Source organism: Rattus norvegicus, chromosome 5, assembly GCF_036323735.1.
Source record: "Rattus norvegicus strain BN/NHsdMcwi chromosome 5, GRCr8, whole genome shotgun sequence".
Classification (NCBI taxonomy): Eukaryota; Metazoa; Chordata; class Mammalia; order Rodentia; family Muridae; genus Rattus; species Rattus norvegicus.
In genome coordinates this window covers 55,248,485-55,261,456 of record NC_086023.1, presented here as the reverse complement: position 1 = coordinate 55,261,456, position 12,972 = coordinate 55,248,485, and the positions used below count along the sequence as shown (strand labels likewise).

The 12,972-nt window shown below is 37.4% G+C and overlaps 1 protein-coding gene and 1 non-coding gene across 13 annotated transcripts in view; one reads left to right on the top strand and one right to left on the bottom strand.

Annotated features, from left to right (window-relative positions):
• Nucleotides 1-12,972, top strand: part of Lingo2 (leucine rich repeat and Ig domain containing 2) — a 1,322,423-nt gene that overhangs the window by 1,227,216 nt on the left and 82,235 nt on the right. The gene's annotated exons all lie outside the window — the stretch shown is intronic.
• LOC120103215 (U6 spliceosomal RNA) lies at nt 4,395-4,500 on the bottom strand. Its single transcript, XR_005505307.1, has one exon. It is a non-coding gene; the product is annotated as a U6 spliceosomal RNA (small nuclear RNA).

Here is a 12,972-nt window from a genome sequence, read left to right as displayed (position 1 = left end):
TCAATCCCTGCCTTGACTTCCTTACAATAAAGGACTGGGAACTGGCAGTGTAAGCCAAACAAGCCCCTATTCCTCTATGCAAACATTTTTAGAGTATTTGTTACAGTAAGATAAATGAAAACTAGGACCCCCAATTCTAGTGTTTCTGTCTTGCCCAAGTCGATGAATCCCTAGAGTAATTTGTCAGGTTTCTTTCTAGAGGATCTTATTCTGGCTGGTCTTAGGTGTTCTTCAGAACACCTTCAAATGCCCTCTAATGTTTCTGAAGACTAGTTAGAGTTTACTCTATCAATCTCCTCACTTGTCAAGCCAAACCTGACATCCAAGGATATAGCAGAACTCACCAAATGATATTCACAAACTGGTGATATTAACCAAAGAGCTGAGAGAACTGACAACTAAAATTATCCTTTTAACTTTTAGAAAATATTTTAATGTTTTTGTAGTCCTAAAGAAAACTGGTTTTGAAAAATTCATAACATAAGTATAATCATACATAAATAAATAGGAATCAGACATAACCATATTACTTCCAGATGAACTCTTTCAAATTTGGTGAATCTGGCTTGTTTAGTTGGTATGGTTTTACTCACAGGTTAACTATATTTGATTATATTATTAACCACAATACTCTTTTTTCCTGGCAGTCAGACATTGAAATTATGACATCATGCATGCTAGGCACGTGTTACACCACTGATCTACAATCTCAGTCTACAATATGCTTTTTACATGTCTTCAAAATATTACATTGATGATCTTTGAATTTCACCTCAGTGAACAGACCAAGTAAGAAAGCCATCTTTTCTTTTTCAATGGTTTTTCCCCATATTCTCACTAACTCTGATGAGATTAGCCATGTGCTTTATTTAGGAATTTATTGCTATGAAGAGACACTATGACCATAGCAACTCTTCCAATAGAGGGCTAATACTCAATATATAGAAAGAACTCAAGAAGTTAGACCTCAGAGAATCAGATAACCCTGTTAAAAAATGGTATACAGAGCTAAACAAAGAATTCTCAACTGAGGAATATACAATGGTCAAGAAACACCTAAATAAACGTTCAACATCCTTAGTCATCAGGGAAATGCAAATCCAAACAAACCTGAGCTTCTACCTCACACCAGTCAGAATGGCTAAGATCAAAAATTCAGGTGACAACAGATGCTGGTAAGGATGTGGAGAAAGAGGAACACTCCTGGATTGTTGCTGGGATTGCAAGCTGGTACAACCACTCTGAAAGTCAGTCTGTCAGTTCCTGAAATCATTGAACATAGTATTATCTGAGGACCCAGCTATATCACTACTGGGCATATACCCAAAATATGCTCCAGCATATACCAAGGACAAATTCTCCACTGTGTTCATAGCAGCCTTATTTATAATAGCCAGAAGCCAGAAAGAACCCATATGTCCTTCAACAGAGAAATGGATACAGAAAGTGGGGTACATTTATACTACTCAACTATTAAAAACAATGACTTCATGAAACTCTTAGGCAAAAGGATGGAACTAGAAAATATCCTCTCCAGTTAGGTAACCCAGTCACAAAGAACACACATGGTATGCAATCACTGAGAAGTGGATATTAGCTTGTAACATGCAAGATACAATTTACAGACCACATGAAGCTCAAGAAAAAGATAGACCGAAATATGGATGCTTCAGTCCTTCTTAAAAGAGGGAACAAAATACTCACAGGAGGAAATACAGAGACAAAATGTGGAGAAGAGACTGGAGGAAATGTCATCCAGAGAGTGCCCCACCTGGGGATCCCATATACAGTCACCAAAACCAGACACTTTTGCAGATGCCAAAAAGTGTTTGCTGACAGCAACCTAATATAGCTGTCTCCTGAGAGGCTCTTCAAGAACCTGAAAAATACAGAGGTGGATACCAGCAGTCAACCATTGAACTGAGCATGGATTCCCCAATGGAGGAGTTAGAGAAAGAACTGAAGGAGCTGAAGGGGTTTGCAACCCATAGGAAAAATAACAATATCAACCAACCCCTAGAGCTCTGAGGGACTAAACCACCAACCAAAGAGTACACATGGAGTGACTGTTGGCCCCAGTAGCATATGTAGCAGAGAATGGCCTTGTCAGGCATTAATTGGGAGGAGAGGCCCTTGGTCCTGTGAAGGCTGGATGCTCCAGTATAGGGGAATGCTAGGGTGTGGAGGCAGGAAAGAGTGGGTAGCTGGGTCAGGGAGCATTCTCATAGAATGGGGGGTCTGAACTGGGATAGGGGGTTTCCAGAGGGGATACTGAGAAAAAGGATAATATTTGAAATTTAAATAAATAAAATATCCAATAAAAACGTTTCATAGAAAATGATAAAAAGTTCATCTGAACTATAATAAATATCGCTAGACAAGAACAATATATGAGAACAATGCATATACAAATGACAGTATGCCTTATAACTAAGAATATCTCACTTGTTACATAAAATTGTCAGTGTATATTATTGCATGTATATTATTGCAAACTGAGTATGGTAAGTATGGTAAGTTGTTTAGTAATCTACTACCTGATTCTTAATGCTAGATGCTTGGAACAATAAAAATCTATATTATAAAATACTAAAAAAAAATTTTAACTGTGGCTGACTTTATAGTTTAGAAGTTTAGTCCATTATCATCATGGAGGGATGCTGGCAGACATGGTTCTGGAAATGGAACCAAGAGTTCTACAACTTAATCCACCATCAGCAGGAAGTAATGGTGAGCTATGTGACCTGGCTTAGGTTCTGAAAGCTCATGCCCACTTCCTAGTCACATACCTCCTCCAAATGGCCATAGCTAATCAAACAAGGTCACACCTGCCAATAGTGCCATTCCCTATGGGCCTATGGGGGCCATTTTCATTCAAACCACCACAGCATACATGTGCGAACCCATTACTAAATATAAAGGGAATAAAAGTATTGCTAGGTACCATAAGCTTGAACATGCTGATTCTCATCCTAATGGCTCTGACCCAAATGAAAGTAATGTGCTTTTTAGGTACATGTCATTAGTCTTAGATTTAAGAGCATCATCGAAACAACCCAGGAAATGAAATATTTATAAAAGCATGTTGTACCTCAGTCTTCAGACATGAATGTTTAGGAAGGGTGAGAATTACCTCAAAACTCCTGGACATTAAACCATGCCTCTGCTAACTGAGCTACCTAATCACATTCCATTGAATCAATTGCCAGGATTAATGTAACTTTTGGTCGTATTTGGAATCTAAAGGAAATAAACTAAACTTATCATAGACGTCAACTAGAATGCAGTGGAAGAAACAAATTAAAACTAAAACATAAAGGTCAGCGGTCATGAAATTAAGATCAAATGAAAAAAAAACAACCTTGATCATCAGTGTATATATAGATTCCCTGAATACATTCCTAACAGAGTATCTTTTGTGCAGGTATTCATTTACTTTCCCTCAATAATGTTCAGCACAATTTATAATGTGTGCTCACAGGACCTGCTTTTGTTTAATCAATGTCCAATCACTTTAACTCACTACTGAATCAGAAATATTTAGTAAAATTCATAATTATATCTACTATGTATGATAGGTAAATGTTTAAAACGAATGAAGAACCCTTTGAATTTTTTTTTTGGATTTTTGGGGTGTATTTTATTTATTTACATTTCAAATGTTATCCCCATTCCTAGTTTCTCTTCTGGAAACACTCTATCCCATCCCCTATTCCCCTGCTCCAATGAGCGTGTTCCCTATCCAACCACCAACCTCTGCCTTCCTGTCTTGGCATTTCTCTACACTGGACCATTGAGTCTTCACAGGACCAAGTTCCTCTCCTCCCATGGAAGTCCAAAAGGGACATCTTCTGCTACATATGTGGATGGAGCCAGGGATCCTTCCATGTGTATTCTTTGGTTGGTGGTTTAGTCCCCAGGAACTCTAGGATGTCTGGTTGGTTGATATTGTTGTTCTTCCTATGGGTTGCAAACCCCTTCAGATCCTTCAGTCCTTTCTCTAACTCCTCTATTGGTGACCCCATGCTCAGTCCAATGGTTGACTGCAAGCATCCACCTCTGTATTTCTCAGGTTCTGGCAAAGCCTCTCAGGAGACAGCAAGTTCCTGTCATTAAGCACTTCTTGGCATCCGCAATAGTATCTAGATTTGGTGGCTGCACATGGGATGGAATCCTGGGTGGGGCAGTCTCTGGATGGCCTTTCCTTCAGTCTCTGCTTCACACTTTGTCTCTGTACTTCCTCTCTTGAGTATTTTGTGAAACTTTTCCAATATCATAAGCAAAATCTAATAAGGAAATTTAGCTAGTCAACCTGAAATATACAGAATTGAAAGACAGAAGAAAGATGAATGATTCACTCCTTTTATCTAAACATCAAACTATTACCTTTTTTAAAAAATATGTAACACTTCACGAATTTATGTGTCATGCTTTCACAGGGGCCATGCTAATCTTCTCTGTACAAATTGGTAAATTTTAGTATATGTCCTGCAGAAGCATGCACCAAACTAATACTTTCATTGATCATTTAGTATTCATGTACCTAGCAGTACAATGGATTAGTTAAAATTTTCTTTACTTTTTAATTCTATGTGGATTGATAGTAAAAGTTTTAATAATTATTAATTGGATTGTTGAAAATATGTATGGATTTTTGTATGCAGGAGCAAAGCCTTATCTTAAATGTCTCAAAATTCTTACTGTAATAAATGGCTTATTTAATCATTGATGTGAGATGAATAAGATCATTAAGTTCAAGTGAGAGAAATTTTCTATTATATCTACCACCCCAAAGTTAATTTCTACTGAAAATTTTTCAGTTTTGTTAAGGGTTAGTCAATTGTTATTTTGTGAGAAAGTCATAGAAAACTCAAGTGTGTTTTGAATTAAAACATCTCAATGTTCTATATAATAGTTTTTATAAGATTAATACAGCTTATAAGCCTATTATCAATTAATTATTGAAATTTCTCAACTATGTGATTATTTTAATTTTCATATAGTATTTGCCTCTTCAATGTAGTAGTTTCAAATTTTAACATATACTTAGAGTCTCAAAAACACTTTTTTCAGAGAATTATCTCATACAAAACCTTTAGCATATAACTGCCATGTAAATCAATAAAAGCAATTTAATATTTTGCCATAGAGGCAGAAAGCCATAAAGTATACTCACATACATTCACACACACACACACACACACACACACACACACATATACATATATATATATATAACATGTATAAGACATGTGCATATTAATCTACTGAGATATATTCAGTAGATTGATATTTATTGATATATTCTTGATGATGGACAGGAAATTTAAGACATGATATAGAAACTACTTGTCATTTCTCAGATTCCAAGTATTTGCCAATAGAAAACAGTGAGATCCATACCATTGAATTGATCTAATTCAGAGCTCTAGAGTGCAATTAGATGCTAGTTTCACATTCTTATGCATTGTAGTTTAGCTGCTTGTGTAAGTGTGCAGAGGACTAATGGACCAGTCGCAGAAATTATCAAAACAATGAGGAGTACTTCTGTCAAGAGACTATTATACAATTATAATTAAAATCCATTAGTGATTACAATTTTGGTCACCCTCCTCCCCTTTGGCGAGCATTCTTTTCTTCCAGCTCAGTAGGCTAATTTTACAGAATAATTTTCCTGATGCTGAAGCACACCAACTGTGTTCGTGTATCTAAAGATGGCTTGCACATTAACACACTGTAATTTCAGGTCTGTAAGATGTCAGATTTGAAGAAATAGAGAGAGAAGACTCCCAGGGCATATACTCTTCAGCTTACTAGGGCGGAGTATGCCTAAGAACTGAAAAAGAACTGAAAATAAAAGGGCCACATTGAAATCCTCATTTTTTAACTAGAAATACCCTTTCACTTAACAACCTCATTCTTTGTTAAAACCTTGTCATCTGTTCAGAGGATAAAGGCACTATACATTCTTGACTTCAGTGATTTCCATCACCAAGATGAAATCTTTATGAATAATGAAGAATTGGAATTTCTTTGTGGAAAGCCTGTTTCATATTAGCAGACAAGCACCTTTCCACAAAGCAACACGTAGGCTTCAAAATGGAAAGAGAGTATTAATGATATGAAATTAGTGGTAGAGATATTGTCAACATCTTCTTGTCTGCCACACTTGGACACCTGTATTTGGTAATCGTTGGAAATCAATAATCATGAAGCCAAATGTTGGCACTCTACATTGGGGTTCTTATATAATAACTCAGATTTGGGGACAAAGGGGAAGATGTGTCTGAAATATGAAGAGTTAAAAAGGGGAGAGTCATCAATGATATACAAAAATAGGACACTCTCTATGTGAAAAATATTATTTACTGTAAAGTATGGAGACTGAAGAAGCAAAGCTTAGATATCTGATGTTAAAGTAATAGCAACATACAGCTCTAAAACTGGCAAAGCATTTGCTACTCAAAAATGCTTATCACCAGCAATAAATACCAATTGTTCTAGAGTCCTTTCAAGAAAAGTATATGCTAGGACATTCTTCTTGATTTAATTATGCAGTCCAAGCCACAGTGGAGCCTGGGAATTGATTTTTTCATATACCTGTAGTTATCTTCCAAAACTGAGGATCAGAGAAAAACAACAGGACTTTAAAGAAATTTCTTCTCATAGCCCACTTCAAATTGATTTTTTTTCATGCAAACATCATAAAAGAATGTAGTGATGTGTCCTTAAGATATAACTAAATATTATCTAGAGAAGTAGTGAGTGGAAACTATGATCAAATTAATCACGTGAGAAATCTACAAATTCCAGATGAAAGCCATTTGAGTTCATTTTGAAGAGGGTGTTTAGAACAACGGTTGTGACAAGCATTATGGAGATGTCACAAAGAAGAGTTGGGTTGCAGCAAAGAGAAGCTGGTGCCATTAGAATTCCTTCAGGAATGTGAAGTCAAGTAAAGTCCTGCAAAAACACATACTCAGCACTCTCCCTACTATGATTGAATGGACTTTCATAAGGATGGTGCAGAAGACTAGAACCTTGACTTCAATAAGTAAATCCTTTTTAATCACTAAATGGTAATCCACGGACAACCTATATAAGCCTTTGATCACATGTCCAAAGGCAATTAAGCAGAACTTTAGAAACTCTTATAATTAGTGAAGAGATAGTCATGATCTTACAGATATGATAAATCAGATTATAAAAAATATGATTCATTTTACATGATGGCAACAAGAGTTAAATTCCCTTTTCTAGGGACGTTCCAAATCAATCTACTAAGGAATATAGGGGAGAATGGATTTGGATAGTTATAAAGTTTGCAAATGAAATACTCAACAAGTTTTAGAAGACGTTAAAGAAAAAGAATATTCTGCAATCCTATGATAATCACATGTGCCAATCCCGGCATGATGCACAAGGGACAGTGTGACAAAGATTTCCACCACTGAAGCAGAGCCAGCAGAACCTCCACCATTGTTGATAGTAGCTGGTCATGGGGCTTGTTTATATAATAATGTATATATTTTGCTTTATGTCCCTGCTAAGGTTGATGACTTCATTATAATTGGAAAGGCTGTGATTTGGGCAAGTGAGAATGTATCTCTGTAATGCTGAGATCTTCAGAACATCCATTAAGACCCTGAGAAAGAACTCTGAAAACATGAGTTCAAAAATACATAACTCAGTGTAAGAGCTGTCTTTCATAGGATTTCTTAACTATGCAAAATATAAGGATGCAATATCAATTGTAATGAGGGGCTTCATGGACTAAAAGAACAGAGGCAGTTGCACTAATGAGCTAGCTTGTCAGAAAGATAATATGGTAGAAGATAAAGGGATTTTGGGCATAGTGATCTAAGGACAGGATCCTACACAGCTAGCTTATTGTTTGTGCTACAAAGGCAGGTAGATCTCTGAATTCATTGGCTATGCTTTACAAAATATCTCTTTGTTATCATCTTCTAGGAATCAATGGGCTAAGGTCTAAAATGATGATTCATGGGATAATCAAATGGAACCCAAGATAAATGGCTGAATTGATCTGCAAATAAAAGACTGGGCTTTCATTTGCAAGAGATGAGATATCAGGAGACCTATTGCAGTTCTTTCCTAGGATTTATCTGGTAGGCTTTTTGTCTGTGGTTAGAAAACCCAAGACTTTATTTATAATAGGTTTTCAGAAAATCTACGAGCTACCCAAAGAGCTTTGAGAATATATTCTAGCAAGAGAGAGCTGTCTCAAGCAGGGAGCTGTCTCAAGCAGAGTGATATTTCATGCTGCAAGATGTCTCTGGCAGACTACAGAGCTATCAGCTTGTACCCACCACTGACTTTGAGGTGCTTCTTCTGCAGCTCCCAAGCAGCCCTTCCTCATGTCCCCTGACTAAGCCAAAAATGGTCCTTGTCACACATGAGAATCTCAAACTGTGTAGTGACTATATTAATAGGCTTGGATCCCACTTGAAGTCAACATCCAGTGGACATCTATTGTAGTTCCTGGTGCATATTAGTTTATATCTGTTACGTCTGAATTGTGCCCCATTTGGGTCTCCTTCACTGCTCACCATGAAAGGCATTGTCATCAAGCCACTTCTCTTGTTAGAAATGCAAACACAAATGCTTAGCCTGTGTATTCTTCACAGTGTGTGACTAAAGTTGGGATATTTAAACTCTCCATTGAAATCACAATGCATAAAGTCCATCAGTATCAATGGTCATAAAGTTTCTAACTTATGAAGGTCACCAAATCATATTCCTTCTAACAAAAAAGAATAGAAAACTAACCTATAAAACTTCACTCTTTTGCCTGACTACCTATGTCTATGTTAAATCATTGGGTGTTTGTGTATGTATCAAATTTAAGTCAAAATTTGGGATAAATACAAAAGGTTGATATCATAGATATTCACATTTATTCCTAATGTCTACAATTGGAAGTTATCCTTTTAACTCCCAAGTTGGGCATTATTTCACGAACCCCTCTACAATCAAGTTTGTTCTGCTTTCTAACTCAGGATAATGTGTACAGTATATAATTATTTTTCTCCAAAAGCTCATACGTTTAAGGTTTCATTATTTACATTATCCCAGGATCTATCAGAGAACCATCCTAAACAAATATATTTCCTTTTATCTATGGTTAGATGTGTCTTTCTATGGCTTAAGTGTGTCCTTCAAAAGAGCACAAGGCAGAGAGGGGTGAGGATAAGAGAGTTGCTAAAAGTCTTTTTTGTAAGGAAGCCTAGTTAGAAGTAAATAGTAACATCTGGAAAAGGAATTAATGCTGGTCTGACAGAGCAGTTAGTTCTCACAGGAGACTTCTACATATTCCTCACTGCTGATTTTCTGTGATGTATGGCAATTCTGATGTGATTTCTGACTATGATCTTGAGTCCTACATTACTGGTTTGTCTCTTATGTTAACTGACCTCTTCCTTTACATAAAAATAACACCTGGTTTTGTACTGGAAGCAGTGCCAGTGAGTAATTAGAAATATAATATTAATAGTTAAAGGTAAACCAGACTGTTTTCTTTTTAAATGCTACAGAAACGTCTAAATTCAGAATATTCTATAGTGATGTTGAGATGCTGCAGGGACTTAAGGAACACTCATGTGTGGGTGAAATCATGAATCTGTAGCTTCATTTAAGACCATAGAAATTGGAATTCTCTGTGCCTTGTACATTGGGTCTCTGTGTAAGATTATATTTAGGGAAAAGATGGGTTATGGTGGTTGAAAAAGGATCCCCCACTGCATGTGTGTGTGTGTGTGTGCACGCGCATGTGCATGCATGTGTATGTGTGTGTGTGTGTGTGTGTGTGTGTGTATGTGTGTGTGTGGTTAATCACCTTCCCCCTTTATCAGTTGATGGACATTTATACTTTTTGGTTGGTATAAAAATAGTGCTATGAATTCAAGGCCCATACCTAAACATAGTAAGAGCCATATACAGCAAACCAGTTGCTAACATTAAACTAAATGGAGAGAAACTTGAATCAATCCCATTAAAATCAGGGACTAGACAAGGCTTCCCACTCTCTCCCTACTTATTCAATATAGTTCTCGAAGTTCTAGCCAGAGCAATCAGACAACAAAAGGAGGTCAAGGGGATACAGATCAGAAAAGAAGTCAAAATATCACTATTTGCAGATGATATGATAGTATATTTAAGTGATCCCAAAAGTTCCACCAGAGAACTACTAAAGCTGATAAACAACTTCAGCAAAGTGGCTGGGTATAAAATTAACTCAAATCAGTAGCCTTCCTCTACACAAAAGAGAAACAAGCCGAGAAAGAAATTAGGGAAACGACACCCTTCATAATAGACCCAAATAATATAAAGTACCTCGGTGTAACTTTAACCAAGCAAGTAAAAGATCTGTACAATAAGAACTTCAAGGCTCTGAAGAAAGAAATTGAAGAAGACCTCAGAAGATGGAAAGATCTCCCATGCTCATGGATTGGCAGGATTAATATAGTAAAAATGGCCATTTTACCAAAAGTGATCTACAAATTCAATGCAATCCCCATCAAAATACCAATCCAATTCTTCAAAGAGTTAGACAGAACAATTTGCAAATTCATCTGGAATAACAAAAACCCAGGATAGCTAAAACTATCCTCAACAATAAAAGGACTTCAGGGAGAATCACTATCCCTGAACTCAAGCAGTATTACCGAGCAATAGTGATAAAAACTGCATGGTATTGGTACAGAGACAGACAGATAGACCAATGGAATAGAATTGAAGACCCAGAAATGAACCCACACACCTATGGGCACTTGGTTTTTGACAAAGGAGCCAAAACCATCCAATGGAAAAAAGATAGCATTTTCAGCAAATGGTGCTGGTTCAACTGGAGGTCAACATGTAGAAGAATGCAGATTGATCCATGCTTATCACCCTGTACAAAGCTTGAGTCCAAGTGGATCAAGGACCTCCACATCAAACCAGATACACTCAAACTAATAGAAGAAAAACTAGGGAAGCATCTGGAACACATGGGCACTGGAAAAAATTTCCTGAACAAAACACCAATGGCTTATGCTCTAAGATCAAGAATCGACAAATGGGATCTCATAAAACTGCAAAGCATCTGTAAGGCAAAGGACACTGTGGTTAGGACAAAACGGCAACCAACAGATTGGGGAAAAATCTTTACCAGTCCTACAACAGATAGAGGCCTTATATCCAAAATATACAAAGAACTCAAGAAGTTAGACCGCAGGGAGACAAATAACCCTATTAAAAAATGGAGTTCAGAGCTAAACAAAGAATTCACAGCTGAGGAATGCCGAATGGCTGAGAAACACCCAAGAAATGTTCAACATCTTTAGTCATAAGGGAAATGCAAATCAAAACAACCCTGAGATTTCACCTCACACCAGTGAGAATGGCTAAGATCAAAAACTCAGGTGACAGCAGATGCTGGCGAGGATGCGGAGAAAGAGGAACACTCCTCCACTGTTGGTGGGATTGCAGACTGGTACAACAGTTCTGGAAATCAGTCTGGAGGTTCCTCAGAAAATTGGACATTGAATTGCCTGAGGATCCAGCTATACGTCTCTTGGGCATATACCAAAAGATGCCCCAACATATAAAAAAGACACGTGCTACACTATGTTCATGGCAGCCTTATTTATAATAGCCAGAAGCTGGAAAGAACCCAAATGCCCTTCAACAGAGGAATGGATACAGAAAATGTGGTACATCTACACAATGGAATATTACTCAGCTATCAAAAACAATGACTTTATGAAATTCGTAGGCAAATGGTTGGAACGGGAAAATATCATCCTGAGTGAGGTAACCCAATCACAGAGAAACACACATGGTATGCACTCATTGATAAGTGGCTATTAGCCCAAATGCTTGAATTACCCTAGATGCCTAGAACAAATGAAACTCAAGACAGATGATCAAAATGTGAATGCTTCAGTCCTTCTTTAAAAGGGGAACAAGAATACCCTTGGCAGGGAATAGAGAGGCAAAGATTAAAACAGACACAGAAGGAACACCCATTCAGAGCCTGCCCCACATGTGGCCCATACATATACAGCCACCCAATTAGACAAGATGGATGAAGCAAAGAAGTGCAGCAGACAGGAGCCGGATGTAGATCGCTCCTGAGAGACACAGCCAGAATACAGCAAATACAGAGGCGAATGCCAGCAGCAAACCACTGAACTGAGAATAGGTCCCCCGTTGAAGGAATCAGAGAAAGAACTGGAAGAGCTTGAAGGGGCTCGAGACCCCATATGTACAACAATGCCAAGCAACCAGAGCTTCCAGGGACTAAGCCACTACCTAAAGACTATACATGGACTGACTCTGGACTCTGACCCCATAGGTAGCAATGAATATCCTAGTAAGAGCACCAGTGGAAGGGGAAGCCCTGGGTCCTGCCAAGACTGAACCCCCAGTGAACTAGACTGTTGGGGGGAGGGCGGCAATGGGGGGAGGATGGGGAGGGGAACACCCACAAAGGAGGGGAGGGGGGAGGGGGATGTTTGCCCAGAAACCGGGAAAGGGAATATCACTCGAAATGTAAATAAATACTCAAGTTAATAAAAAAAAAAAAGCTACTGATGAATTAATAAAAAAAATAGAGCTATGAATATTCATGTGCAGAGTTTTTGCATAGACATAATATAAGGATTTCTGGGTGATGTGATCTCTATAACCATTGTTCCTGTGGGTTTACTCAGTTGGTTTCCAAAAATTATCCATTCTCACCAGAAACACATGAGGGATTCCATGTTTTCAGGTTTCTACTAAGGGGTGACTTTTCTACCATTTTTTAAATCATCATCCTTACAGTGGAAGTATATGTTCGTGAGCTTCTCACCTGCTTTTTCTGAAAGTTAATGATGTTTATATCTACTCAAATACTTTATGATTTTTTTAAAATTATTTTTGTGTAAAGTGTTCAAAATGTTTACTTATTCTAATTGGATTACTTAT